The 24,712-nt window shown below is 40.9% G+C and overlaps 1 pseudogene; it reads right to left on the bottom strand.

Annotated features, from left to right (window-relative positions):
• LOC118521667 (small ribosomal subunit protein uS5 pseudogene) overlaps positions 1-23,949 on the bottom strand; it is a 40,400-nt pseudogene extending 16,451 nt beyond the window's left edge.
• Between the last annotated feature and the right edge of the window lie 763 nt (positions 23,950-24,712).

Raw genomic sequence — 24,712 nt, 5'->3', positions numbered from 1 at the left:
ATCATGACCTGAGCTGAAATCAAGAGTCAGCCGCTTAACCGACTGAGCCACGCGGGCGCCCCGACATCAATCCGCATTTTAAATGCATATTCTCTGACCCAGCAATTTGACTTCTAGCTCTGTGTGTTAGAGATGTAATCATGTATTTATGAAGAGATACATGCCCAGGGTGATATCTTACAGCATGGCATGTAATAAAAAAAAATCAGATGCAATTTATATATGCAATAATAATAGAGTAATGGTTAAATAAATTGTGGTAACGCCATAGTGAACATCCAACAAAAATAATAAGGCAGTCTTGCAAAGCATACTATTAAGAGATAAATATATTATTAAAAGAATAAAGCAGAGCAAAGAATGGTTGAAAGCTGGTGTATGTTTAAAAAACATATGCGAGGGGGGCGCCTGGGTGGCTCAGTCGTTAAGCGTCTGCCTTCGGCTGGGGTCATGATCCCAGGGTCGTGGGATCGAGCCCCGCATCGGGCTCCCTGCTCCACGGGAAGCCTGCTTCTCCCTCTCCCACTCCCCCTGCTTGTGTTCCCTCTCTCGCTGTCTCTCTCTCTGTCAAATAAATAAATCTTAAAAAAAAAAAAATTAAAAAAAAAAACATGCGAGGGACAGAATATGTACATGTCTGTTTAGAACCACACGAAATGTCTCTGCAAGTATGTATGACGAACTGATACATACGATTGCCTCTGGAAAGCAATCAAGTGGCTGAAGAATAACTGTGGGAAGAAGCTTCTTTAACCAACCATTTTAGACAGGGTTTGCTGGAAACAGACCAAGACAAAAATGAGTACAGAAGGTTTATTAGGGAGTGCTCTCAGGAGAGCACCTCTCTCAGGAGATTCACCTGCCGGGGATGAAGAAGGCGGTGCTGGGCAGAGGGAGAGGTTGACCCACGACGTAAGTTGCTGCTGAGGCCTTGGGCTGTCCTCCAGTCTGTGGTGGACTCCAGAGCTGGTTGGGCCCTTCAGCATTGGCCCCAGCTGAAGCAAGGAAACCAGGACTTTGTATCCCGGCCTCAACTGGTAATTGGCCTGGGGCTGCCCTCTGGGAGGGATGTAATTTTGGGAAAGGCAGCTCCCAGCGGCTGATGCCAATTGCCACCAATGTTCCCAACAGCAGGACTGTGGGGTTCTCAGCCCTGAAGGGGGAATCAGGGCAGAATACCTTTGAATTTGTTCCAAAATAACTAAATAGAATAGTTCGAGTGGGGTAAGCAAGGAGCCAGCACTCTATTCTGACAGTACTGGAGGCTGGGACCGAAAGCAGCCTCGTCTGAAGCTGTCTTTGGAGGCCGGAAGCACTCTAAGTAGACGACTCTGACATTGGTTTGACCTCCTGGAGCTCCTGTCTCATCCCAGAGGGTCCTTGCATTCCCTCAGCACCCCCATTCTCCTTCAGGCAACAGAGGAAGAAAGAGAACCAAGCAAAGTAACTATGACTTGAGGAAGTAATTCGCCACTCTATTTTAAATGAAAAAAAGCCATATTTCATCCCCCCTAATTTTAGTTAAAGATTGTTAGCTATATCAAATTTGAATTAATTACATTTTTTAAAAGATTTTATTTATTTATTTATTTATTTATTTACCAGAGAGAGAGAGAGAGAGAGCACAAGCAGGGGGAGGGGCAGGCAGAAGGAGAAACAGGCTGCCCGCTGAGCCAGGAGCCCGATGCGGGGCTCAATCCCAGGACCCTGGGATCATGACCTGAGCCAAGGTAGACGCTTAACAACTGAGCCACCCAGGCATCCCTTGAATAATTGCATTTAAAAAGATATTTTATTTATTTATTTGAGTGAGAGAAGGAGAGAGCGAGAGAGCACGAGTAGCGGAGGGCCAGAGGGAGAAGCAGGCCAGGACCCCGATGAGGGGCTCCATCCCAGGACCCTGGGATCATGACCTGAGTGGAAGGCAGACACTTAACTGACTGAACCACCCAGGTGCCCCTTTGTGCCTCTCTACTTAATGATGAAATTAAAATATTTATTTTAATTACCTGGATTCTTCAACAAACAAATGAGATTGAGAGAGATTTAAGAGACAAAGAAAATCAGGGGAACTGATTTGAATCTCAAGGAAAAAGGGGTGGGGGGAGGCCACTGCGAATGAAAGTTTTGAGATAATCAGGGAAATTTGCACATGGACTAGGTATTAGATTACTGTGTACCAAGAAAGTATTGACCATTTTATTAGATAGAATTTTAAAAGTCTTTATTACCAAGTCATGTTGAATTATTTATGAGTGAAATAGTATAATGTCTGGGATTTTTAAAATTGAAGTATGGTTGACATAAATTACATTAGTTTCAAGTGTACAACATAGCGATTTGATGTTTATACACCTTACAAAGTGCTCACCATGATAAGTGTAGTTACCATCTGTCACCATACAACGTTATTACAATAACATTGACTATGTTTCCCAGGCTGAACTGGGATTTGTTTTAAATACTGCCACTAAAAAGTGGGGTTGTGGGGTGATGGATAGATAAGACAACATTGATAAAACTGTTAGTGACTGCTGAGACAGAGGATGGACACACAGGATGTAATGTACTATGCTCTCGTCTTTGTTGTATTTAATTTTCATAATGAAAATGTCAAAAATTCATGTATCTGAATGCATCTATTAACTGTGTCATCTCCCTAAATTGTATCATTAAAAAAAGGAAAAAAAAGAAAACCAACACTTGTTCAAATGAGAATTTTCCTTTGGCTTGATATAGTTGGTGGATCATCAGACCTTTGAGTGTTCACGCACATTGGCTGTATTGTACCCTTCTTGACATTCTATCATTGCAATTTCCTGCACACAAGCATTTCATAGATGACAGTCCAGGCTAACGATTGTAGCTATGAAAAAAAAGAATAAGTTTCGTGTTTCCCAGTACTTGTCAGAGTGAAGCCACATGATAGACTTTTTATTTGGTGGCAGAGTCCTATGTGTTGGCATATAAACTGTCCTACTAAATTATTTTATGAATTAATTTGGGCAAGTTGAGGCCGCAGGAATGTGTGCCCATGTTATACTGGTCTGTTTCTTCCATGAGCAAAACAAAACACTTCCTGAAGCCCATTTCCAACAATAATTATGTTCACATGTTAAGCCCTCTGTGCTTTCTGAGTTCGGATCGATTATACCATATGAAATGGTGCTTCTCAAGCTTTTTGGTCTGTAGAACCCATTACATTCTTTTTTTGTTTGTCTGTTTAAGTTTTTATCTAAATTCCAATTAGTTAACATACAGTGTATTAGTTTCAGGAGTAGAATTTAGTGATTCATCACTTACATACAACACCGGTGCTCATCACAGCAAGTGCCCTCCTTAATCTCCATTATCGATTTAACCCATCCCCCACCCACGTCCCCCCTGGTAACCATCAGTTTGTTTTCTAGAGGTAAGAGTCTTTTTCTCGGTTTTTCTCTTTTTCCCCCCCTCTATTTGTTTTTTCTTAAATTCCCAATATGAGTGAAATCATGTGGTATTTGTCTTTCTCTGACTAACTTATTTCTCTTAGCATTATACTCTCTAGTTCCATCCACATTGTTGTGAACGGCAAGATATCATTCCATTGTGTATATATTACCACCTATTCTTTATGCATTCACCAGTTGGTGGATATCTGGGCTCTTTCCACAATTTGGCTATTATAAATAATGCTGCTATAAACATAGGGTGCATGCATCCCTTGGAATTGGTATTTTTTGTATCCTTTGCGTAAATACTTAGGAGTGCAATTGCTGGATGATAGGGTAGTTCTATTTTTAACTTTTTGAGGAACTTCCATACTGTCGTTCAGAGTGGCTGCATCAGTTTGCATTTCCACCAAGAGTGTAAGAGGTAGAACCCTTTACATTCTTGGGGCACCTGAGTGGCTCAGTCGTTGAATGTCTGCCTTCGGCTCAGGTCATGATCCCAGGGTCCTGGGATCGAGCCCCGCATCGGGCTCCCTGCTCCGCGGGAAGCCTGCTTCTCCCTCTCCTACTCTCCCTGCTTGTGTTCCCTCTCTCGCTGTCTCTCTCTGTGTCAAAAAAAAAAACCAAAAACAAAAACCCTTTACATTCTTAAAAATTATTGAAGACCTTAAAAGAGTTTTTGTTTATGTGGGTTCTGCTGATACTATATTAGACATTAAAACCAAAATGAAAAATTAATTTATTTGAGAGAGAGAGTGCATGAGTTGGGGGAAGGGGGAGGGGGAGAGAGAGAATCCCAAGCAGACACGCCGCTGAGTGGGGAGCCCCACATGGGGCTCGATCCCATAACGCATGAAATCATAACTGGACCTGAAACCAAGAGTCGGACGCTCAACCGACTGAGCCACATAGGCACCCCTGAAAATGCAAGATTAATTAATAATAAACTCACATGCTAACATAATGTTTAAAAACATTATAGTTAAGAAAAATAACTATTTGCCAAAACAAAAAGCAATTTCATGAGTGACAGAATCCATGACTCTCTCTCTCTCTCTTTTTTTTTTTTTTTTTTTTTACAGATTTTATTTATTTGTCAGGGAGAGAGCACAAGCAGGGGGAGCGGCAGAGAGAGGGAGAAGCAGGCTCCCCAATGCGGGGCTCGATCCCAGGACCCTGGGATCATGACCTGAGCTGAAGGCAGATGCTTAACGACTGAGCCACCCAGGCGCCCCCGTGCATCTCTTCCATGTCTTGTTTAATTGAAGGCAGCTGGAGTCCCCTAGCTGCTTCTGCTTTCCCTCTGCTCTGATACTTCCAGTTATGGGGAGTTTTCAGCAAATGCCGTTGTAGGCTAGTGTAAGAACAGGGACGAAAAGGCCAGATAATTGTTTGTATTGCAAATAGTTTTGACCTTATAGACCCTCCCCGAAAGGTCTCTAGGAACCTCAGGCATCCCCGGATCACACTTGGAGAACCACTGCTGGACAACATGTGTGTATTTAGAAGAGTTTGCCCACCTGGGAGTTTTATAAAGGGAGCAGACCTCTGAGGCCACTGAGACCCCACGATCTTGGGCTGGTGGCCACCACAACCCAGAACTTTCACAACTACTGCAAAAAGAATTCCTCAGGAAAGGAGCTAAATAGAAAAACTTTACCCTTGCTCTCCTAGTCTGTTTGGGCCGCTATGACAGACCAAGTGTGTGGCTGATAAACGTGAGAAATGTATTTCTCACAGTCTGGAGGTAGGGAAGTCCAAGATGGCGGTGCAAGCAGATAGGGTGTCTGCTGAGGGCTCCGTTCCTGGTTCATGTCAGAGTCTTTTCTTTCCGCTGTGTCCTTACACTGAGGAAGGGGCAGGGAGCTCGGTGGGGTCCCTTTCATTAAGGCACTAATGCAGCACTCCCCAAAGTCCCTCCCACCAATACCCTCCATATTGGGTAATTCACATTTAATACATGAATTTGGGGGGAGGAGGGAAAACGAGGGGACACAAACATTCAGTCGATAGACCTTGAAAAATACTGTAACTGAAAATTTTTTAAAGCTTTTTAAAGTTTATTTATCTAAAGATTTTATTTTTAAGCAATCTATCTCTACACCCAATGTGGGGCTCGAACCCACAACCCTAAGATCAAGAGTCGCATGCTCTTCGGACTGAGAGAGCCAGACATCCCTAAAAAGGTTTTTTTTTTTTTAAGATTTTATTTATTTATTTGAGAGAGAGAATGAGAGGGAGAGAGAGAGAGAGAGCACATGAGAGGGGGGAGGGTCAGAGGGAGAAGCAGACTCCCCGCTGAGCAGGGAGCCCGATGTGGGACTCGATCCGGGGACTCCAGGATCATGACCTGAGCTGAAGGCAGTCGCTCAACCAACTGAGCCACCCAGGCACCCTCTAAAAAGGTTTTTAAACAGAGATTTAAAGTGCACTCATGACACAAAGTGTTTCGAAAGGAAAGGAAATTAGCTTTAAACTTAATTCTTCATAGAAAAGTTTTTGTTTGTACACTGCATTATGACTTTTATTGCCAGATATTTTATTTGCCCGACAACTAAAACCTTCGTTTTCCCAGGTAATGCTTGGCACCATTGGTGGTTTTGATCTTTCCAGTGCATTATCTTCTCTGCACTTCTTTTTGTAGGGTGCTATTTATTTCCATTCAGGAAGACATGTTTAAACAATATGTTTTGGTCAACATTCTGCTAGTAATGCATTATATTTTTAAAAATAACTTATTCATTTATTTCTGATTATAAAAGTAAAATATACTTAGTGAAAAAATTTCAGAAAAAAACTCAGCAAGGGGCACTTGTGTGGTTCAGTCAACTGAGCGACAGACTCTTTGGTTTCAGCTCAGGTCACGATCTCAGGGTTGTGAGATCGAGCTCCATTTCGGATTCCTTCCTGGGCATGGAGCCTGTTTAAGATCTTCTCTCTCTCCCTCTCCCTCTGCCCCTCCCTCACCCCTCTACTTGCATACACACACTCTCTCTCTCTAAAAAAAAAAACAGAAAAAAAGAAAAGAAAAAAACCCAGCAAAATATAAAGAAGAAAATAAAGATTATATATAATCCCAGCTTCTAGAGACAAGCACCAGCAATGTATTGTGGCTTAGTCCCCCAGATTCTTTTTTTAAGATTTTATTTATTTATTTGAGAGAGAGAGAGAGTGAGCAAGAGAGAAAGAGAGAGAGAGAGCACAAGCAGAGGGAGCAGCAGGAAGAGAGAGAGGGAGAAGCAGACTCCCCATTGAGCAGGGAGCCCGATGCGGGGCTCTATCCCAGGACCCTGGGATCATGACCTGAGCCGAAGGCAGACGCTTAACTGACTGAGCCACCCAGGCGCCCCAGTGCTCCAGATTTTATTCTACATACACGGTGGACAGGTAGATATGTTACAGTCAGAGGTAGCAAACAATTAAAATGTGACCCATTTCCTTTAACGTCTGGAGTAAACTGAAGCCTGTGAGTGACAGCCATTGCAAAAACACATGGCTTTGACTTTTATTAAAAGAGCATTTTATGAATCTAGGAAGTTACTGTTAAACTATTTTTTTCATAATTGACTAAGGCTGTGAAGGGTTAATTTATTAATGCTACTAATCCATCTAGATTTTGAGCTCAGGGGCAAATAAGCCAGAGTTTACCAATTTGTTGGCAAGACTGTAACTTTGCAAATGATAGGGCCTGATACACACGTCACGTAATTTTATACAGATGCTATATGCTAAGAGAAGTGTCTGATGACATCTTGCAAATGAACCAAATATGGTTTTGTGGGTTTTCTTGTTGTTTAGCTTATCACATTAATTATCCTTTCACATATTTTCTCTCAAGTGTTCATCCAGTTATTTTCTGAACAGATGGTCCCCTGAAGTCACCTCATTAAGGGTAGGGTAATTAAGCATGAAAATTATGATATGAAATATGGCCCTGTCTTCCATAAGAGACGCTACAAAGTTTTGCAGGCGGGGTGAATTTCAACAGTGTCTTCAGGTATTTTGTGTTTGAACAGAGTGAAAGAGGCTCATACTTGGCGTAAAACAGGTTATAAAAACAATAGAAGCAGTTGTTCCTGTATTTCCGGTTAGTAAGGGAAGAACTTTCAGAGCTCATTGGCTATCCAACCACCTGTGGTTTTCCGCAACAAATCCTGAGTGAGTATGTCAGATTTTTCTAGGGCTTGACCTTTCTGCATGGAACTTTTGGATTATAAAACAGTTGTGAAGCATTTACTGTTTTGGTATATTTACTATCTTGGTTCTTTATTTTATTTTTTAAGATTTTATTTATTATTTGACAGAGAGGGAGAGAGGGAGTGCAAGCAGAGGGAGAAGCAGACTCCCCACTGAGCAGGGAGCCCGATGCGGGACTCGATCCCAGGACCCTGGGATCATGACCTGAGCCGAAGGCAGACCCTTAACTGACTTAACCTCCCAGGTGCCCCAATGATCTTGGTTTTTAAGTCAGGCATTTGCAAGTTGCATTGAATCTTCAAGATGGAAAGTTTAGTCTAGTCTAGTTGACGATCTGTGCAGGGATGGTCAACATCCTAAAGTGTATTTTGGTATTTGTAGGGATCTTTTTATGCCTCATAAGGATTGGGGGCTGCAGTACTAGTATTTAATGAGTGGGAACCAGGAATGCTAAACCACCTGCAGGGTGTGGAAATGTCTCACACAAGAAAGAATGACCCTCATTTTGTACAATTTCCTGTGTTCCATCAGAGTTAACCCACTATAAATATAAATTAATGGTAATTTGGTAGATTTTAATAATGCAGAGTTTATTGTTGTTTTACAGGAAGTTACCAAAAAACCCTGTAATTTAGGGGAAGGTGGTATGGACAAGGAAACCCAAATGAATTAAAGACATAGTCTTTGGGGAGCGCCTGGGTGGCTCAGTTGGTTAAGCCTTCTGCTCAGGTCGTGATCTCAGAGTCCTGGGATCAAGCTCCTCATAGGGCTCCCTGCTCAGCAGAGAGTCTGCTTCTCCCTCTACCCCTCCCCCTACTCCTGCGTGTGTGCGCTCTCTCTCTCTCTCTCAAATAAATAAGATCTTTAAAAAAAAAAAGACATAGTCTTTGAATAATTTACTAAATCTGAGCTTCTTCCTTATGTGATGTATGATTATAATACTAAAAAAAATTGGCAGTAAATAAACTGGAAAGGGGGCTATTAGTGCTGATTGAATCATTTCCCATTTTAAAAACACCGTATTTGCTATCACTGAGGATACATGGTGGGCATCCCATTGTGTCACCTGTAACAGTGTTGAAATTATGCAGTGGCATGAAAAAGTATTTTGCAAATTTGCAGTTTGGAAAATGCGACAGCGCTGGTGGGGTAAATTAACGCTCTTCACTTACTCACTTTGGGTGGCGGGATGTGCTACCTCGTCATTTTCTCCACTAAGATGGTATGTTGTCTTGGCATGGTATCCTTACTTCATTTGAATTTCTTTCTCTTATCATTTACAAGTATGAATCACATTTGTTCCCCTGCTGTTTCATTTTTCTGTTTTTCTTGTGTGGAATATCTTCTGATGCAGTTATTTTTCAAATCCAAACCTTTCAATGACAAGCAGGTGCAAGGATCGGACTACTTCATATCTTGTTGTGCTTCACTACTACCTAGAATGGGGTCCCCGGGGGCAGAGCCTCAGCCTTGCTTGGAGCTGGGTAGTCTTACAGAATCCACGGCCCTCCCAGAACTACTGAATCACAATCTGCATTTTTGACAAGATCCGAAGGGTATTCATAAGTGCATCTAAAGCTGGAGAAGCACTGTGATAATGTAGCCATGCCCGACGGTTCCTATATGGAAATATTGAAAAATTACATAATATTTTTTTATTTTATTTAAATTCAATTAATTAACATATACTGTATCATTAGTTTCAGAAGTAGAGTTTAGTGATTGATCAGTTGCATAGAACACCCAGTGCTCATCATATCACATGCCCTCCGTAATGCCCATCACCCACCCCTCTCCCCTCCCCTCCAGCAACCCTCAGTTTGTTTCCTAAGAGTCTCTTACGGTTTGTCTCCCATATAATATTTTAGTATAAATTTTGTTACAGGCTGAATTGTGTCCCGTCGAAATTCATATATTGAAGCCCAGATGCCCTGGACCCCAGAATTTGACTGTATTTGGAGACAGAACCTTTACAGAGGTGATTAAGTTAAAATGAGGCCCTTAGGGTGGGACTTAATCCAATCTGGGAACAAAACAGTCGTATTGGCAAAAAAACCCCAAAACAAAAACAAAAAAACAGACACATCTATCATTGGAACAGAATAGAGAGCCCAGAAATAAGCCTACACTTATATGGCTAATTAATCTATGACAAGGGAGCCAAGAATCTACAATGGGGAAGGGACAGTCTGTTCAATAAACGGTGTTGGGAAAACTGGACAGCCACATACGGAAGAATGAAACTGAAACCCTAACCTACACCATACACAGAAATAAACTCAAACTGGATTAAAGACGCAAACCTAAGACTTGAAACCATAAAACTCCTAGAAGAAAACATAGGAGGTAAGCTCTTTGTCATTGGTCCTTATTGCTCCTTTCCCTTGTACTGTTTTAGAAAGTAGAACTGCTATTTATTTTTCTCACTGGTAATCCCTAAAATGTAAATATTTATTTATTATTTGACAAAATAAAAAATTGATGATTTTGACTGACGCACAATTCAAGAACATGTGTGGTTGCCTAGTATTCCAGTATATCCCTCTTGATCCAAGATATAAGAGAATTTGTTTTCTTTACATGTTTGGGTAGAAAGGCCTTTATTTTGTGATAATGTTAGTAAGTCTTGCTTTATTGTATTGTGATTAAAGAATGTGGTCTGGGGCGCCTGGGTGGCTCAGTCGTTAAGCGTCTGCCTTCGGCTCAGGTCATGATCCCAAGGTCCTGGGGTCGAGTCCCACATCGGGCTCCCTGCTCAGCGGGAAGCCTGCTTCTGCCTCTCCCACTCCCCCTGCTTGTGTTCCCTTTCTCACTGTCTGTCTCTCTCTCTGTTAAAAAATAAATAAAATCTTTAAAAAAAAAAAAAAAGAATGTGGTCTGTATTATGTCTACTGCTGGAAATGTGTTCAGGTTCTTTTGTGCACTCGTATATGGTCAGGTTTCAATGGGCACTTGAAATGCAGATGTATTACCAACTCTGAGGGAACAAAATATACCACGTTTTATTGAACCTAAGTCACAATGTCTTAATTTTACATTTTAAAATCCCTGATTGAGATTCATCTTTCCATTTTGGCATCTTCTAATTACTCTTGGCCAGATGGCACTCAAGTGTGGTTGTGACTGCTGGCGCATGGACAGACTTGGTCCCAGCTGTGTATGCCATTGACTCTTCGACTGAGTTATGTTTGCTTTGCTGGCTCTGTACATGTTGGGTTTAATTACCATTTTGAATGTGGGTGAAAAGATTATAGTATGTTTTGGCACTGAAACTAAAAGTTGCTGGGCACAGAGAAAAGCTTGGAAATAAAGGCAGAAAGGTATAAACTTGAGGTTGGTAAGGCAAATATTGTCGATGGAAGAATTGCTGTAATTCTACATTTTCTTGCAAAAACAACCAAAGACTTTCTAGAACCTTAAAACAATAAAGGATGGTAACTATGAGTAGATGGATCTGTGTGGCATTTCATCCTTGAGATACATACAGGAGTATACTTATTGTACACCAAACAGAGCGACCGATTTTAGGAGAAATTGCCAAATCCCTCAAAAGAGGTGAAAGAGATTTCACAATGAGCAGAAGATAGTGAGACTTGTTCATGTATTTTGCAGGTCTACAATTAAGGCATTGTGCCATACTTTGATAGCATTTATTCTCTCCGTGCTACTTAAAAAGTGTTATGTTTCACAATTGATGGCATCTTACATTTAAAGAAATGTGATGCATTGACCAGTCCTACCTTATCATGTTATTTACATCCTCATATCCTTTTTAAAAAATCTATTTGATCCGCTTTCGACTTACAGGTGCAACTAAAGTCTCCTAAGGTAGGTGTGTCTAATTCTGTCTGTATCTCCTATAGTATCTGCTCTTTGTAGATATTACCACATTTTTGCGGCATCTCTATCCATGACTGTTATATCATCATCGTAGATTCCATCAATTAATATTGTCAGTAGCCCTACTTGGTCTCATTTCATGTGTTTTTGGCATAAATTCCTATTCCCTGACATTAAGATTGCAATTCCTGCTTTCTTTTACTTTGCATTTGCCTAGTTTACTTTTGCCAATCCTTTTATTTTCAACCTTGGTGAATCACTTTGTTTCAGGTGTGTTTCTCATACAAACTACAGAGTTTGGTTTTTGCTTTGTGATCTAATCTGAAAATCTGTTTATTTGTAAAAGGTGAGTAAGCACATTTGCATTTTTTTTTTATGTGACAGGCATATTTTATTTTTCAATGTCCTTTTTTATATTTTCTGTTTTTGGAATTTTAAAATTCTTTTGTGATGTAATTTGTTTTCTTCGCTGTTTTGATAATTCTGATATTTGGTGAAGTTTGCATTTTTGGTGAATTTTCTTTTTTTAAGATTTTTTTTTAAAGATTTTATTTATTTATTTGATAGAGAGATAGAGAGCACAAGTAGGCAGAGAGGCAGGCAGAGGCAGAGGGAGAAGCAGGCTCCCCGCCGAGCAGGGAGCCCGATGCGGGACTCGATCCCAGGACCCTGGGATCATGACCTGAGCCGAAGGCAGCCGCTTAACCGACTGAGCCACCCAGGTGCCCCTAAGATTTTATTTTTAGGTAATCTCTACACCCAACATGGGTCTCAAACTTAGATCCGTGAGATCAAGAGTCGCGTGTTCTACTGTTGGGCCTACCAGGTGCCTCCATTTTTTCATGACTTTTATAATTTAAAATGTTTAGTTTAGAAAATATATGATTTAGCAAATCATATATCTGATAAAGGAATTATATCCAGAATATATAAAAAACTCTCACAATTCAATTATAGAAGACAAAAACCCAATTTAAAAATGGACAAAGGATTTGAATAAACATATCCCTAAAAAAGATACATGAATAGATAATAAAACACATGAAAAGATGCTCAAGTAATTACTATCAGACAAATGCAAATCAAACCCACAATGAGATACTACTTTGTATTTTCTATGTTATGGACTAAATGTTTGCCTCCTTCCAAAATTCATGTGTTGAAGCCCTAACCTCCTATGAGACTGTATTTGGAGACAGTGGCTTTATGGAAGTAATTAAGTTAAATGAAGTCGTAAGGGCAGGGCCCTAATCTAATAGGATTAGTGTCCTTATAAGGAGAGGAGAGACCATAGCTCACTCTCTTTACACACACAAAGAAGTCATGTGAGCACACAGCAGGATGGTGCCCACCTACATGCCAGAAATAGAGTCTCACCAGGAACCAAATTGGCCACCACCTTGATCTTGGACTTCCCACCCTCTAGAACTATGAGAAATCTTTCTGGTATTTAAGCCATTCGGTCTGTGGTACTGCATATGGCAGCCCAACCTCATACATCCTTGAATAGCTATAGTCACAAAGATAAATCATTGCATGTGTTGTTGAAGATGTAGAGGAATTAAAATTCTCATACAGTGCTGGTGGGACTGCAAAATGATGCAAGCTGCTTAGAGAACAGTTCATCTGTTCCTCAAAATGTTAAACCTACACTTCCTTTAAGACTCAGCAATTCCCTTCCTAGGCATCTACCCAAAAGAAACGTACATGTGGAAAGCACATGTCCATACAAAACTTGCTCATGAATGTTCATAACGGCATTTTTCACAATAACTAAAAAATGGAAGTCACCCAGACGTCCATCACCTGACGAATGTATAAACAAATGTGGTATGTGCAGACAATGAAATATTCATCAGTGGAAAGGAATGAAGTATGTATTACAACCTTGAAAATATTACGCTAAGTGAAATGAGTCAGACCCCAAAGGACAAATACCATATGATTCCATTTATGTGAGATCCCTGGGAGAGTCAAATTCATAGAGAAGGAAAGTAGATTATTGGTTACCAGCGTCTGCGGGAGGGAGGGGGGGACAGGCAGAAAATGCGGAGTGATTGCTGATGTGTGTGGTCTTTTGGAGTGACAAAAATGTTCTAATATTGTGGTGATGGTAGCACAACTCTGTGAAGACCACTGAATTGTATACTTTGAGTGGGTGGCCTTCATGGTATATAAATTGTATCTCAATAAAACTGTTAAAAACCAGGGGCCTCTGGGTGGCTCAGTCAGTTAAGCGTCTGACTCTGGATTTTGGCTCAGGTCATGAAATCGGGGTTGTAAGATTGAGCCCCGAGTCGAGCTCCATGCTGGGTGTGGAGCCTGATTGGGATTCTCTCTCTCCCTCTGCCCCTCCCCCACTGCTCACATGCATGTCCACACATGTGTACACGTATGCTTTCTCTCTCTCTCAAAAACATAATAAAACAAAACTGTCAAAAATCAAAAAGAAAAGTTTTTTCTTTATATATATGTATGTATGTTTAGTGTTAGGGTTAGCATATATACATATGTTATACACATACATATATATGTGCATGTGTATGTTTTTTTTTTAAGTAAACTCGAGCCCCAGTGTGGGGCTCGAACTCACAACCCTGATATCAAGAGTCACATGTTCTAGTGACTGAGCCAGCCAGCCACCCCGAAAATTTTTTTCCAATAAAAGACATGATGACGTAATTTAAAGTTCCATGCATTTCAAACATGGGAAAAATATATACAAATAATATGTAGAAGAGAGAAAGGCATAGTAGTATCAGGCTATAGGAATAAGCTATAAGGGAAAACAACATTACTAGAGTTAAAAAGGATCACTACATATTAATATAAGGCTCAATTCAGATAGAAGATATACAAATTCTAAAGTTTTATCCATTTACTAACATAGCAACAAATATAGAAAGCAAAATTTATTAGCACTTTGAGAGGAAATGGGATAATTCCCTATGCAAGAAGGAGATTTTATTTATTTAGTTATTTTTAAGATTTTATTTATTTATTTGACAGAGAGAGAGAGTGAAAGAGGGAACACAAGCAGGGGGAGTGGGAGAGGGAGAAGCAGGCTTCCCGCGGAGCAGAGAGCCCAATGCGGGGCTCCATCCCAGGACCCTGGGATCCTGACCCAAGCCGAAGGCAGATGCTTAACAACTGAGCCACCCAGGCACCCCAAGAAGGAGATTTTAATATATCTCTCACTAAATGATCTTTCAAGCAGAAAAAAATCATCGGGGTATTAAAGACTTAAACAACATGATTAATAAGCTAGATCTAAAGGATGTATAATCAGATACATTCTTGTCAAGCACATATGGAATTTTTAAGATTTGCTTATGTGGTAGCCACAAAATAAAACACACCCCAAACTATCCAAAAAAAGGTCACAATCTCTGTAACACATATAAATTTTACTGCAATATTTTAAAAACTAACAAATTTCTAAGCTTAAAAGTTAAATCTTGAAGACGGTTCTTTGGAAGGAACAAAAATTTGACTACCATCTACAAGATCAAGAAAGAAAAGGAAGACAATATTATGAATGACAAGGGGGACCTCAGTATAGATGCAGGACAGATTAATAAGAAAGGACAAATTAGGGATGATATTATCCTAATATATTTGAAAACTTTCATGAAATAGATAAATTTATGTAAAATATGACTTAATAAAATAGTTCAAGGTGAAAGAAAGAATCCATATAGTCTTCTATTAAATAAATTGAGTTAGTAAGTTTAAAAGCTTTCCCTACAGGGCGCCTAGGTGGCTCAGTCGGTTAAGTGTCTGCCTTCAGCTCAGGTCATGATTCCAGGGTCCTCGGATTGAGTCCCGCATCGGGCTCCCTGTTCAGCGGGAAGCCTGCTTCTCCCTCACCTCCCCACTCATGCTCTCCCTCGCTATCTCTGTCTCTCTCTCTCAAATAAATAAATAACAACTTAAAAAAAAAACAACTTTCCCTACAAAATAAACCTAATAATTTGGTTCAAATAATTTGATAAGCAAGTTTTACCATAAATTCAAATGCCAGATAGTTGTAATCTTATTACTGAGCATAGAAAAAGAATAAACCCTTCCCAAATCATTTTAATAAACTGGTATAACCTTGATACCAAAAAGAAGTATAAGAGAAAAATACAATTTAGCCTCACTCATTAACATAAAGATAATAAAAATTCCAAGCAAAATATTTACAAATTGAATTCAGCAGTATATAACAAATATCTCACAGTGGATTTGGGTTGGACTCCAGATATGCAAGGATGAGCCAACAGGAGACAATGTGTTAGAGTACTTCACCATGCTGAAACATTTGAACATGTGCAGAAAATTTTTTCCAGATGCAATTCCAGATGAAAAGTAAAACAATAAAGCTTTTAGAGGAAAACATATGAGAATATCTTCTTGATCTTGGAAGAGGGCAAGATTTCTTAAACAGGACATAAAATACACTAACCATAAAAGAAAAAATTATAAAATGGACTATATTAATATCTGAAATTTTAGTTCATCAGTAGATATCGTTAAGAGATGATGAAAGCACTTCACAGAGAGAAGATATTTAGTAAACATATATCTGATAAAGGACTTATATCTAGAATATATAATAACTCCTACAAATCAATAGGAAAAGGACAAACAATCCTAGTAGAAAAAATAGGGACATGATGTAAACGGTGACACCACATAGGAGGATGTCCAAATAGACAACAAGCATAGAAAAGACATTCAACTTTATTAGTAGTCAGGAAAATGCAAACTCAAACCATAGTAAGATACCATTACAAACCCACAAAAAAGGCTGATATTAACAAGGCAGAAAACACCAAATGTTGGCAAGGCTGTAGAAGGACAGGGATTCTCAGACATTCCTGGCAAGACTATGTAAGTCAGGGAGCCTGGGTGGCTCAGTTGGTTAAGCGACTGCCTTCGGCTCAGGTCATGTTCCCGGGGTCCTGGGATCAAGTCCCACATCGGGCTCCCTGCTCAGTGGGGAGCCTGCTTCTCCCTCTCCCTCTGCCTGCCACTCTCCCTGCTTGTGCTCTCTCTGTCAAATAAATAAACAAAATCTTAAAAAAAAAAAAAAGACTATGTAAGTCAGTCCAACAAATACTGGAAAATGTTTTGATGATACCTATTTTCTCTGAACACACTGCATCTCCTATACCAGAAATTTCACCCCGAAGTGTATATGCAACAAAGATTCTTATATAAGTCACCAAAAACCATGCACTAGAATTTTCATGGCAGTGCTATTTGTAATAGTCCCCAGCTGGAAGTAATCCAAAAGCCTGTCAACAGTAAAATGAAAAAACAAACTGTGATATGTTTACACAGTAGACAACCATACAGCGCTAAAAAAGATGAATCACTCACATACCTTTTCTCAGGAGGCTACCAGACAATGTGGCTCTAATTAAGGGAGTAAACCAAGATAAAGATATGGCTCCGAGAAAACAAGGATCCAAAGCAATGGACAGATGAAAGGATTCTCCAGAAAAATGTTGACGAGACATCCCAGAGCAAGGGCCGTTCGGCAGACCTGGAGAGCCCCCTACCCTGACTGGAGCCCACTGGGACGCTCCAGGAAGTAGTGCTACACAGAGGACGGACTGAATACCTTATATATCTGAACTTATTGAGAAAAGAATTTCAAAACTGAGGGAAAGTTTAGGGTTTGCTGTGACCTGAATATATGTGTTCCCCCCCCCCACCCCGAGTTTGAAATTTCCTTGTTGAAATCCTAACTCCCAAAGGTGATGGTATCAGTAGGTTCGGGCTTTGGAAGTGATTAGGTTATGAAGGTGGAACCCTCACGAATGGGATTAGTGCCTTTATGAGGAGAGACCCCACAGAGCTTCCCAGCTTCTTCACCATGAGAGGATGCGACAAGAAGTCTACAGTCCAGAAGGGGGCCCCACCAGGCTGGTGCTCCGGTCTTGGACTTCCAGTCTCCAGAACTATGAGAAATACTTATCTGTGGTTTATAAGCTGCCCAGTCTGTGGTATTTTGTGATAGCAGCCTAAATGCACTGAGACAGGGTTGAACTAGTAAGAAGCTCTACACAGAGAAGATTGAGCAAATGGGGGGTAAGTAGTTATTAAATCTAGGTAGGGTAGGGAAATAGAGATGAGGCAGGGAGATATGATATACAGAAAAGAGGGAATATTTAAGTATACCACGTGGCTAGCGTTTACATAGTAATAACAAGGAAATACTGGATATTTAAGTACTTTTTTAAAAAGGATTTTATTTATTTGAGAGAGAGAGAGAGCGCGCACGTGAGACAGCACAGGCAGGGGGAGGGGCAGAGGGAGAAGGAGAAGCAGGCTCCTCGCTGAGCAGGGAGCCCGATGCAGGGCTCAATCTCAGGACCCTGGGATCATGACCTGAGCTGAAGGCAGATGCTTAACGACTGAGCCACCCAGGTGTCCCTTAAGTACTTTTATAATATAACTCTATTTGGAGTCAAGGGGATGAGAAGTATGCTTATTGCCAAGTGCAGTGTATATGGGGTTTGTGTGTGTGTGTGTGTGTGTGTGTAAGAGAGAGGATAGACAAACTGACAGACTTACCAAATCCATATTAATTCCTCATCACCCATAGCATGAAATCAGTAGATAGTGTCTAAAATGGGAAATTCAAGAAGAGGTGTTATATGCACATTAGAGACTTGGAGCTCAGTATCAAAAGAATGAGCAAAAATAGTTCAAAGCTCTGGGAAATGGGAAATGGAGGCAGTATGTGAGTGGGGTGACAGGTTGGGAGGTAGGCAGAGCAGGGATTGAAAAAAAAATTTTTAATTTGAATTCAATTAGCCAACATATATGCCTCATTAGTTTCAGATGTAGAGTTCAATAATTCATCAGTTGCATATAACACCCAGTGCTCATCACATCACGTGCCCTCCTTAATGCCCATCACCCAATTAGCCCATCCCCCCACCCACCGCCCCTGAAAAAAATTTTTTAATTTAACTTTAAAAATAAACCTTATGGAATCATTTGACTCTTTATACCATGTATATATCATTTTTGGTAAAAAACAAAACAAAACGTGTGGTCAACTGTGTTGAATGCCCCCTCATGCACACAGAAAACAGAAAAGAAGTGATTTTTTGGCAACATGGGTTCATTGATGACCCCTGGAAAGAACAATTTAATTTTACTACAGAAATTAAGGACAGATCTGGGTGCCTGGCTGGCTCAGTCAGTGAGCACGTGGCTCCTGATCTCAGGGTTGTGAGTTTGAGCCCCACGGTGGGGGTAGAGGTTACTTAAAAATAAAATCTTTTAAACCGTAGGTAATGATAAACATTGAAAATACTTAGTCAACATTACTTTTCCGAAGAATGGCACATATTCTCATTAGGGATGTTATTTTTATTTTTATGGGTTTTCTCTCATCTCACTTATGTGCAGAACCTAGAGGAATTACCCACATAAATTACCCACATGCTTTTAGTTTGTTATTAATTACAGGTTATCCATTGCCTTTCTCTCTAAAGTCATTTGGTTGTAGAAAACTTCAAAGGATAAATCATGTGTAACCTTCACGTCTTCCCGCCCACCCCGTGCTCACCATAATTCTTTCCTTGCACCTGAGGGCTTCTCCCAGGTGAACTAGTTATGAGTCATTCTTTGCTTTCCGGGATGGGTTCCACTATTGGCCTGTGGAAGTTATGAAGCCCACTGGTCTAGGTGAAGGCTGAATAATTAAGATACACAGTTACAGTTTCCTGCCCTCTTCTCTGCACCAAACCCTTCCTACCTTCCAACCAAGTTAGAATTCCATTGGAGAAGAGGAGAGAAGGAGGGGAGAGACCACACAGGAAGAAGTGGGTGGAAAAAGGCCTCGGTGTTCAGCCTGAGCGAGGAGGGCCAGTGTCTTGGCAGGTCGGCTCCTAGAGGCCCTCCAGGCTCCAGCCAAGTGAGGATGCTTCACTGCTCTGCTGCGTGGTTCACAGGGCACCATCTAAATGCAATCTCCACCTCTGGAAATTCCATCCAGAGCCCTGGACTCTGGGGATGGTGGAGAGGGAGGGCCAGTCCTGAAGGTAACTTTGTCCATCTGCACGCCGGGGAGTAAAACACTTACCTTTTTGTAGGGTGACTACATTAATGTCAATAGTTTTATTCTTTTATTCAGCATTTTTTCAATGAGTTTGCAAATTAAACCCATTATTTTTCTCTGCTTTTAGAAAAATGAAATATTTCCAGAATATCAACACCAAAGTTCGCCAAAAATATTTCGTACTCTTCTCTTTACGGCATTACACGTTGGATAAGGTCGTGAATGGCACGAGGCCAAATGTGATTTAAAATACATACAATTCCAAGGAATGATGAAGTATGAAGTAATCTATTTTGAACTAATAAACTAGTTTCAGCTGAAGTATTTGTAAGATTTTTTTTAAATGACCCAAATATTGTTTTTGAAAAACCTGGAAATGCGCATACTTATAAAGAACTTGGCAAACTCCACGTGCTCGGCTAGACAGATATGAAGACCTGGCAGTTCCAAGCACCGTAATCTTGCACTGACACTCTGCTTGTGTAAAAATGATTTCTGAGGTTTTAAGTACTTACCTAAGCTAACCGTAGATAAAAGGGGCAACAATCTTGTGTTGAAAAATCCTGTAAGGTTTCCTAAGTATTGCTAACACTGACTTTCATTTTAATCTTTTTTCTAACCCTTGGAGAGACTAAAAAGTGAATTCTCATTTTACATTTCAAAGAGTTCGGCTTTATGATGATAAAAGTCGCCATTTCCCTGACAGTCTGAAAGATGGGTCTCTAAGCTTCATCCAAACGCTGTACATTTTCCTAAGACTCCATTGTTTCAGAACTGAAAGAGTAAAGATATTTCTAAATTAAACCTACATTTTATCTGGAAACCAAAAAATGCCTATCATCCTTAGGCCGTTTCCACATTTGCATAGCGAAGCGTAATGGCTAAAACATTAGGGAATCAGGCACCCTCTCCGGCATTTTAAAAGATGCTAAATCATTTTTTTAGAAGAAGATACGAAATGTGACTGAATGCATGAGATTGTCTTGCATCTGGAAACACAGATTTAGTAATATTGGATGGACTCTTCCTTCTGTTGCTGGAACATACCCCTGAGGGCATTTGAGTGTCCCAAGAGTACAGCAGTTGCCTACAGCAAAGCAAAAGCAGGGTTTAGAAACAACTCATGAGAGCATGATTTAGGGATTGTGGCCAGCAGTTATATCAATTTCCACCCATTTTGAGGTTTCCACCAAAAAAAAAAAAAAAAAAGAAGAAGAAGAAGAAGCCGGCATGCTCTTGGTCTGCATTAATAGCAGAGCGTAGTGGACAGTTGCTCCCTACTTCAGAAACGTGACATTTAATTCTGGATGTTGTGTTTTGGAAGAAAAAGACACAACTGCCAAGTCCTCGTGGAGAGAGATCAGGAGCATGAAGCGCCTGGACCCGTGTCACACAAGGAACAGTGAAACAAATTAACCTGAGCGTGGTTAGCTTTGAAAAATGTTATCTCCCTTCTGTTGGCTGCCTTCACGTTTTTGAAAGGTGTTTTGTGGAAGATTGATTAGACCTAGCCCATATTGCCTCCCGGTGTAGAACCCAGACCAAAGAATGAATGTTACAGGAAGACGGATTTTGGCAAAATCTTCAAAAGACCATTTTTATTAATGTTTTCCAAACACGGGAGGAGGTGCTTCAGAAAATACTGAATTGCAGTCTTGAGATCTGTCGAAATAGGCCGGACAACTCTTGGCAAGGAGATTCAAATATTGGGGGGGTTGCTAATGAGGCCGTCTTTAAAGCCAATCAGTGCCCAGTATAAGATTTCAGAACTTGGAGCAACAGTGCAGATGTTCTGTTCTCTTCAAGATGTAACTGCGGTATCCCGTATGATAATTTGCAGCGCAATGTTTCCCCTGTGCACATCCTCAGATGATCCCGCACCCCCACACCCGATGTGATTAGGACTCTCTCAAGGCGCTTCTTCATTCCAAGGAGTGGTCCTCGTTCGTGTCTCACCACTGGAGCCAAAAATCAGAGGCGCAACCTCCACCCTTCTCACTCCTGCCTTAGGGACATCCACGTCTAAAGACGTGGCTCTAGATTGAGAAGGAACTTCCATACTGTTATTGCTGCAGCCAGAAGGAGGGAGTCTGGAATCCAGCTGAAACCGGGAAAATCAAAGCAATTCTCGACTCTCATCTGTTGCTGTCACGTGGCTTTGCTCATCCTGTCCAAGGCTCCGAGGCTGAAACTGTGTCACTAACACAGACCCATCTCTCACTCTGGGCAGTTCTGCAAGATGTTTCAAAGAGCCATGAAGAGCAGTACCTGTCCTGGTCAGTCACAGGGCCTGGACTCCCAGTGGGACAACCTTTCAGACTCAGTCACGCAGCCAGCCCGCCAGGATGCAGGCTAAGTTCTTGTCTATTGTCCCCAGAGCTTACCCTCTATGCACGACACTGGGTAGCCAGGAGAAAGAGATAGAGTTCGGAAATGTGGGAAGACTTGATGCATCCCCATGAAGTTCGGCCAGTAAAAAGGACAAGGATTTCCATATCATATTACCAAACCAAGTTAGGAGAATGGGAGCCACTTTGACCCAAATAACTAGTTTTTAAGTGTCCTCTAGATTTCCTAGCCAACTGGGATATTGCCACTTAGTGGTTAGGGGGGTGGGGGCTTCTGGTTCCCGTCTGCCTGGATTCACATCCCAGTCATGACTTCTCGAAGCCTCTGCTCCTTATCTTCCTATTCAGGATCATAGGAGCATCTGTCTCATTGAGCAGTTGTGCAAATTAAATCAAGTGATCCACATAAGAAAAAGATTTTAGAAAATAATGAGCATTCAGTAAATTCTGGCTATAAGCCAGATGCCTCTCACCAAGGTCCAGGGTGCTAAAAACCCTAAGGTTCCCAGGTGCAACGGGGAACACCTGCACAGAGGGCTTTATGCTAAAATCACATAATAAGTTAGTATAAGTTAGTATAAATCCAGTGATTTAGGGGCTAGTTTTCCATAGCATCTAGTTATCTCCTTTTTCTTTCTTTTTTTTAAGATTTTACTTTTTTATTTGAGAGAGAGAGAAGTCACAAGGAGGGGGGAAGGAGCAGAGGAAGAGGGAGAAGCAGACTCCCCGCTGAACAGGGAGCCCCACACGGGGCTGGATCCCAGGACCCTGGGATCATGACCTGAGCTGAAGGCAGACGCTTAACCAACTGAGCCACCCAGGTGCCCCTCCTTTTCCTTTATAAATATCTTTAGGATTCTATTTTTTTTTTTCTCATACTTCAGTGTATCTGTCCTCAGAAGCACTAAGCCTCCTTTTTTTTTTCCAACCTACTCCTTTCGACTGGCCCAGTACCTTCTCTCTTATGACTGAGAGGCACATGAAGGTACGAGGAAGTTAAGGAGAGACAGAAGGGAGGAAAGGGAGGAGGAAGAGGAAAAAGAACTGGAGGGGTCAGAGGGCGAAGGTGGAGGAGAAGAAAGTAGAAAGGAGGGAGAGAGGAGTGAGGAGGGGAAGAAGAAAAAGAAAGCAGTTTCCTACTTAAAAGAGAGACTGCTTGTCATCTGTCGTGGCCAGGTGCAAATTTTCTGCCTTCACACACAAGTCTTTGTTCCCAGCCCTGATTATTTTCTTAGGCTGAATCCCCAGAAGTAAACTGCTGAGAGAGTGAATGAACACGTTCAGCTTTTTCGGACATATTATCAAGTTCCCCTGCCGCAACTCCTTTGGCCTGGCTTCCGGAAATCTCTCCTTGACTGGATTTAGGCATTCTACTGGCCACTCAGCTTGCCTTGCCCACACTTGTGTTTGCAAGGTTTGGGTGGTATAAAAGTTGTTCCCTGCCACCCACTACTTAAACTTTAAAAAAATCTAGAGACTTCTACGGTGGATGATCATAGAGATCACATTTGCTTATTGCTGGCGTGTGGGGGTTTCTGGTGTTTCACCATTAAATATAATGTTGGCATTTGACTTAAGGTAGACACTCTTAAAATCAGGTCAAGAAAATATTCATCTTGCACTAGTCAAAATTCTTGGTTTCAAGGTTCTTTCCCATCAGAAACAGAATCTGGATGACTTACTGGAAGAAAATTTCGCAAGGCTATTTGATCACTCATGGACTCTCTGGGAAGATCCAAACTCAACCTATAAAAACAAGAAAGGCTGGGAATCATGAAATTAGGGATTCCCTTGAAGTTTGGGAGTTTTGCTTATTCCTTGAATATCCTATGGGAAGTGTCCATTAATAAATATCAGGCTTGCAAATCAAATCACCTGAAATCATCTAGTTTAAGGACACATCTGATATTTGCACTTGATCTTAGCCAAAAGGCCGAGAAGCGATGACGCATCTGATATTTGAGTCTTTGATGCAACATTCTTACCAAGTGGTGACCCATCCATCTCTGCAAATGCCAGTCATGGTCTTGCCAAGTTTCTTTGACTTCCTATAGCATTTACCCATTGTTTCTCTTTTTATCCCTTAGGTCATCAGAAAAAATCTAATGCATTCTGTTTCCTCTGCCTACAATGCTTTTTTACTGCTTTTATAAGATGCAATCTTACTGATCTTTTAAAAGTAAATTCAAATTTTATCTCTTATAAAAGATAAAAAGCTGGGAAGCTTGATTGCAGCCCAAACCGTTCCCCAAAACTAGTTAGGTTTAGATGCCTCTGCCACCCTTTGCAGATTCTACCATCTCTGCTGTCCCCAGAGGAAGTTCTAACTCACCCCTGCTTCTTTGCATTACCCACTCCTGACTCAGAGTCCTGGGTGAGGGTCTCTGGTTGATCAGGTTTGGTTGGTGTTTGTCCTGTGGATCCCAGGGTCAGGAAAACAAGTGACTGGCTTTTTAAGTGGTTCCCCTTATCCCACCAAGATTCACGAAACTCCATACCCCATAATAGGATGCTGACGCCGGATAGTCAAAAACAGAAATGTCAAAGTCTGCTACCCATCTATTCTGACTTTACTAAACTATTTTACCGGGAGTCAATAATGATTAGCCTTCCAGCATTTGAAATGACCATATGATTTTTTGCTTCAGACCTATTGCTGCAGTAACTATATTTGTAGATTTAGTTGAATCATCTTCCCATTCTTGGAATAAAAGCCACTTGGTTTTGACATTGTATACTTTGAATGTACAGCTGGGTTCTATTTGCTACTATTTTATTTAGGGTTTTCATGGTTGGTTAATTCATCGGTGACATAGGTGTGCATGATC

Source organism: Halichoerus grypus, chromosome 2 (assembly GCF_964656455.1).
Source record: "Halichoerus grypus chromosome 2, mHalGry1.hap1.1, whole genome shotgun sequence".
Classification (NCBI taxonomy): domain Eukaryota; kingdom Metazoa; phylum Chordata; class Mammalia; order Carnivora; family Phocidae; genus Halichoerus; species Halichoerus grypus.
This window is presented reverse-complemented; position numbering and strand designations above follow the sequence as displayed.